Raw genomic sequence first — 6000 nt, 5'->3', positions numbered from 1 at the left:
AGCTTCCTTCTGCACCGGCCTCTTTCTCCATCGAGTTTACCTATGGAACCCGTGCCCAGGCTCTTACCCACAGTGCAGGGTAAAATCCTTCCTCCCACACACCATGAAACAAATTGGGAGTCGTGCTCTGGCTTCTTCCGGTGCCTGATTCTCACACGGACAATGTTTTGGGACTCCCTTGCAGTTCACTCATGCATGCACACAGCAAAATGCTTCCAGCCTCAGGAAGGCCTCTTTTCGCTGAAGCAGGAATTCTCTGCAGACTTGTCCTTCGACTTAGGTGCTTGGCTTTAGGCCTGCAGGCACACACGGGGCAACGGTACTAGCCTCATAAAGAAGGAGGGAGGTGACAGCTTCCTTCTGCACCGGCCTGTTTCTCCATGGAGTTTACATATGGAACCCGTCCCCAGGGTCTCCCCCACAGTGCAAACTGCTTCCTCCCACAGAGAGGTCTACGTTAGCCAAAGCACGGTTTCTGTACACTGTGTTTTCCAGGAGGTATAACGCAAGCGATTTGACTTCCATGCAGACGTTGGGCCGCAGTGCTAGCTTCATGAAACAAGTAGGGAGTCGTGCGCTGCCTTCTCCCGGTTCCTGAGTCTCCCACGGGAAATGGTTTGGGACTCAGTTGCAGTGCGCTCACGCATGCACACAGCAAGATGCGTCCACTCTCAGTCATGGCTCTTTTAGCCGAAGCAGGAATTCCCTACAGACTTGTTCCTTTGACTTAGGCGGTTGGCTTTTGGCCTGCAGGCACACCCGGGGCAAGGGTACTGGCCTCCTCAACAAGAGGTGAGTTGAGAGCGGCCTTCCGTACCGGCCTCTTTCTCGCTCCATTTCACGTATGGGACCCTTTCCCCGGTCTCTCCTACACGAGCACTGTGAAATTCCTCTGGCTTCAGGAACGGCAATATTAACTAAAGCGCAGGAACTCTCTAGCATTGATTCTTGGTGTTAGTAGCCCGCCACCTAGGCATCCAGGCACACAAGGCAAAGCACGGCGAATCTCCTAACACAACAGGTGAGTCGACAGCAGCCTTCCTTACAGGCCTGCTTCTCACTCCGGGTTCCGTTTAGGTTCCATGTCGCATGCTTTCACAGAAACACACACGAGATGAAGTTCACGCTCAGGAAGGGCGATCTGTGCTGAGGCACGCGTTCTCTACAGTTTTGTTCCTTTGCGTAGGGTGGACGGCCCTTAGGACTCCACGCACACGCGGGAGAGCCGACCTAGGTTCCTGAAACAAGAGTTGAGTCGACGGGTGCCTTCTCTGCCCATGCTTATTTCTCCCTCGGAATTCTACTGGGACTCACTCCCCACATTTGCCCTGAAGCAGAGTTCAAAATGCTGCCACCCTGTGGAGAGGCAGATGAACTGAAGCTGGGGTTCTTTACTGGCTTCTTTCTGCCAAATCAGTGTGGAGCCCTTAGCATTCCTAGGCACACATGGAGCAGTAAGTGTTAGCTTCAGGTAACAAGAGCTGAGTCGAGAGGTGCCTTCTGGCCCGGACATCTTCTCCCTCAGTTTCACGCGGGGAACGCGTTCCCCAGGCTCTCACCCACGGTAGCCCGGAAACTGCTTCTTCCCTCAGAGAGGTGGATGGTAGCTAAAGCACGGTTTCGCTACCGTGTTGTTTTTTCGAGTTCGAACGTTAACAGTTAGGCTTCCATGTAAAAGTGAGGCCGCAGTGCGAGCTTCATGAAGCAAGTGGGGAGTCGTGGCTGCCTTCTGCAAGGGCCTGAGTCTCACTCGGAACATGCCTCCGGAGTCCCTTGCAGTGCTCTCACGCATGCACACAGCAAAATGCTTCCAGCCTCAGGAAGGCCTCTTTTCGCTGAAGCAGGAATTCTCTACAGACCTGTTCCTTCGACTTAAGTGCTTGGCTTTAGGCGTGCAGGCACACACGGGGCAACGGTACTAGCCTCGTAAACAAGGAGTGAGGTGACAGCGTCCTTCTGCACCGGCCTGTTTCTCCATCGAGTTTACCTATGGAACCCGTGCCCAGGCTCTTACTCCCAGTGCAGGGTAAAATGCTTCCTCCCACAGACCATGAAACAAATTGGGAGTCCTGCTCTGGCTTCGTCCGTGGTCTGAGTCTCACACTGACAATGTTTTGGGACTCCCTTGCAGTTCTCTCATGCATGCACACAGCAAACTGCTTCCAGCCTCAGGAAGGCCTCTTTTCACTGAAGCAAGAATTCTCTACAGACTTGTTCCTTTGACTTAGGTGCTTGGCTTTAGGCCTGCAGGCGCACACGGGGCAAAGCTACTAGCCTCGTCAAGAAGGAGGGAGTTGACAGCTTCCTTCTGCACCGGCCTGTTTCTCCATGGAGTTTACGTATGGAACCCGTCCCCAGGGTCTCCCCCACAGTGCAAACTGCTGCTTCCCACAGAGAGGTCGACGGTAGCCAAAGCACGGTTTCTGTACACTGTTGTTTCTAAGAGGTAGTACGCAAGCGATTTGACTTCCATGCAGAAGAGGGGCCGCAGTGCTAGCTTCATGAAACAAGTGGGGAGTCGTGTGCTGCCTTCGGCCAGGGCCTGAGTCTCACTCGGAACATGCCTCCGGACTCCCTTGCAGTGCTCTCACGCATGTACACAGCAAAATGCTTCCAACCTCACGAAGGCCTAATTTCGCTGAAGGAGGAATTCTCCTCAGACCTCTTCCTTCGACTTAAGTCCTTGGCTTTCGGCCTGCAGGCACACACGGGGCAACGGTACTAGCCTCGTAAACAGTGAGGTGAGAGCTTCGTTCTGCACCGGCCTCTTTCTCCGTCCATTTTACGTATGGAACCCATCCCCAGGCTCTCACCCACAGTGCAGAGTAAAGTGCTTCCTCCCATAGACCATGAAACAAGTGGGGAGTGGTGCTCTGCCTTCTTGCGGAGCCTGAGTCTCACACGGACAATGTTTTGGGACTCCCTTGCAGTGCTCTCACGCATGCACACAGCAAAATGCTTCCAGCCTCAGGAAGGCCTACTTTCGCTGAAGCAGGAATTCTCTACAGACCTCTTCCTTCGACTTAAGTGCTTGGCTTTAGTCCTGCAGGCACACACGCGGCAACGGGACTAGCCTCGTAAACAAGGAGTGAGGTGACAGCTTCCTTCTCCACCGGCCTGTTTCTCCTTCGAGTTCACCTATGGAACTCGTGCCCAGGCTCTTACCCACAGTGCAGAGTAAAATGCTTCCTCACACAGACCATGAAACAAATTGGGAGTCGTGCTCTGGCTTCTTCCGGGGCCTGATTCTCACAGGGACATTGTTCTGGGACTCCCTTGCAGTGCTCTCACGCATGCACACAGCAAACTGCTTCCAGCCTCAGGAAGGCCTCTTTTCGCTGAAGGAGAAATTCTCCTCAGACCTGTTCCTTCGACTTAAGTGCTTGGCTTTCGCCCTGCAGGCTCACACCGGGCAACGGTACTAGCCTCATAAAGAAGGAGGGAGGTGACAGCTTCCTTCTGCACCGGCCTCTTTCTCCGTCCAGTTTACGTATGGAACCCATTCCCAGGCTCTCACCCAAAGTGCAGAGTAAAGTGCTTCCTCCTACAGACCATGAACCAAGTGGGGAGTGGTGCTCTGCCTTCTTGCGGAGCCTGAGTCTCACACGGACAATGTTTTGGGACTCCCTTGCAGTGCTCTCACGCATGCACGCAACAAAATGCTTCCAGCCTCAGGAAGGCCTCTTTTCGCTGAAGCAGGAATTCTCTACAGTCTTGTTCCTTCGACTTAGGGGCTTGGCTTTAGGCCTGCAGGCACACACGGGACAACGGTACTAGCCTTGTAAACAAGGGGTGAGGTGACAGGTTCCTTCTGCACCGGCCTGTTGCTCCATCGAGTTTACCTATGGAACCCGAGCCCACACTCTTACCCACAGTGCAGGTAAAATGCTTCCTCCCACAGATCATGAAACAAATTGGGAGTCGTGCTCTGGCTTCTTCCGGGGCCTGAGTCTCACACGGACAATGTTTTGGGACTCCCTTGCAGTTCTCTCACGCATGCACACAGCAAACTGCTTCCAGCCTCAGGAAAGCCTAATTTCGCTGAAGGAGGAATTCTCTACAGACCTCTTCCTTCGACTTAAGTGCTTGGCTTTCGGCCTGCAGGCACACACGGGGCAACGGTACTAGCCTCGTAAACAAGGAGTGAGGTGACAGCTTCCTTCTGCACCGGCCTCTTTCTCCATCGAGTTTACCTATGGAACCCGTGCCCAGGCTCTTACCCACAGTGCAGGGTAAAATCCTTCCTCCCACACACCATGAAACAAAATGGGAGTCGTGCTCTGGCTTCTTCCGATGCCTGATTCTCACACGGACAATGTTTTGGGACTCCCTTGCAGTTCACTCATGCATGCACACAGCAAAATGCTTCCAGCCTCAGGAAGGCCTCTTTTCGCTGAAGCAGGAATTCTCTGCAGACGTGTTCCTTCAACTTAGGTGCTTGGCTTTAGGCCTGCAGGCACACACGGGGCAACGGTACTAGCCTCATAAAGAAGGAGGGAGGTGACAGCTTCCTTCTGCACCGGCCTGTTTCTCCATGGAGTTTACATATGGAACCCGTCCCCAGGGTCTCCCCCACAGTGCAAACTGCTTCCTCCCACAGAGAGGTCTACGTTAGCCAAAGCACGGTTTCTGTACACTGTGTTTTCCAGGAGGTATAACGCAAGCGATTTGACTTCCATGCAGAAGTTGGGCCGCAGTGCTAGCTTCATGAAACAAGTAGGGAGTCGTGCGCTGCCTTCTCCCGGTTCCTGAGTCTCGCACGGGAAATACTTTGGGACTCAGTTGCAGTGCGCTCACGCATGCACACAGCAAGATGCGTCCACTCGCAGTCATGGCTCTTTTAGCCGAAGCAGGAATTCCCTACAGACTTGTTCCTTTGACTTAGGCGGTTGGCTTTCGGCCTGCAGGCATACCCGGGGCAAGGGTACTGGCCTCCTCAAGAGGTGAGTTGAGAGCGGCCTTCCGTACCGGCCTCTTTCTCGCTCCATTTCACGTATGGGACCCTTTCCCCGGTCTCTCCTACACGAGCACTGTGAAATTCCTCTGGCTTCAGGAACGGCAATATCAACTAAAGCGCAGGAACTCTCTAGCATTGATTCTTGGTGTTAGTAGCCCGCCACCTAGGCATCCAGGCACACAAGGCAAAGCACGGCGAATCTCCTAACACAACAGGTGAGTCGACAGCAGCCTTCCTTACAGGCCTGCTTCTCACTCCGGGTTCCGTTTAGGTTCCATGTCGCATGCTTTCACAGAAACACACACGAGATGAAGTTCACGCTCAGGAAGGGCGATCTGTGCTGAGGAACGCGTTCTCTACAGTTTTGTTCCTTTGCGTAGGGTGGACGGCCCTTAGGAATCCACGCACACGCGGGAAAGCCGACCTAGGTTCCTGAAACAAGAGTTGAGTCGACGGGTGCCTTCTCTGCCCATGCTTATTTCTCCCTCAGAATTCTACTGGGACTCACTCCCCACATTTGCCCTGAAGCAGAGTTCAAAATGCTGCCACCCTGTGGAGAGGCAGATGAACTGAAGCTGGGGTTCTTTACTGGCTTCTTTCTGCCAAATCAGTGTGGAGCCCTTAGCATTCCTAGGCACAGATGGAGCAGTAAGGGTTAGCTTCAGGTAACAAGAGCTGAGTCGAGAGGTGCCTTCTGGCCCGGACATCTTCTCCCTCGGTTTCACGCGGGGAACGCGTTCCCCAGGCTCTCACCCACGGTAGCCCGGAAATTGCTTCTTCCCTCAGAGAGGTGGATGGTAGCTAAAGCACGGTTTCGCTACCGTGTTGTTTCTTCGAGTTCGAACGTTAACAGTTAGGCTTCCATGTAAAAGTGAGGCCGCAGTGCGAGCTTCATGAAGCAAGTGGGGAGTCGTGCGCTGACTTCTGCAAGGGCCTGAGTCTCAATCGGAACATGCCTCCGGACTCCCTTGCAGTGCTCTCACGCATGCACACAGCAAAATGCTTCCAGCCTCAGGAAGGCCTACTTTCGCTGAAGCAGGAAT

Source organism: Mirounga angustirostris, unplaced genomic scaffold (assembly GCF_029215605.1).
Source record: "Mirounga angustirostris isolate CCGP_5_RB_7025 unplaced genomic scaffold, mMirAng1.0.hap1 SCAF_3, whole genome shotgun sequence".
Lineage (NCBI taxonomy): Eukaryota > Metazoa > Chordata > Mammalia > Carnivora > Phocidae > Mirounga > Mirounga angustirostris.
This window is presented reverse-complemented; position numbering follows the sequence as displayed.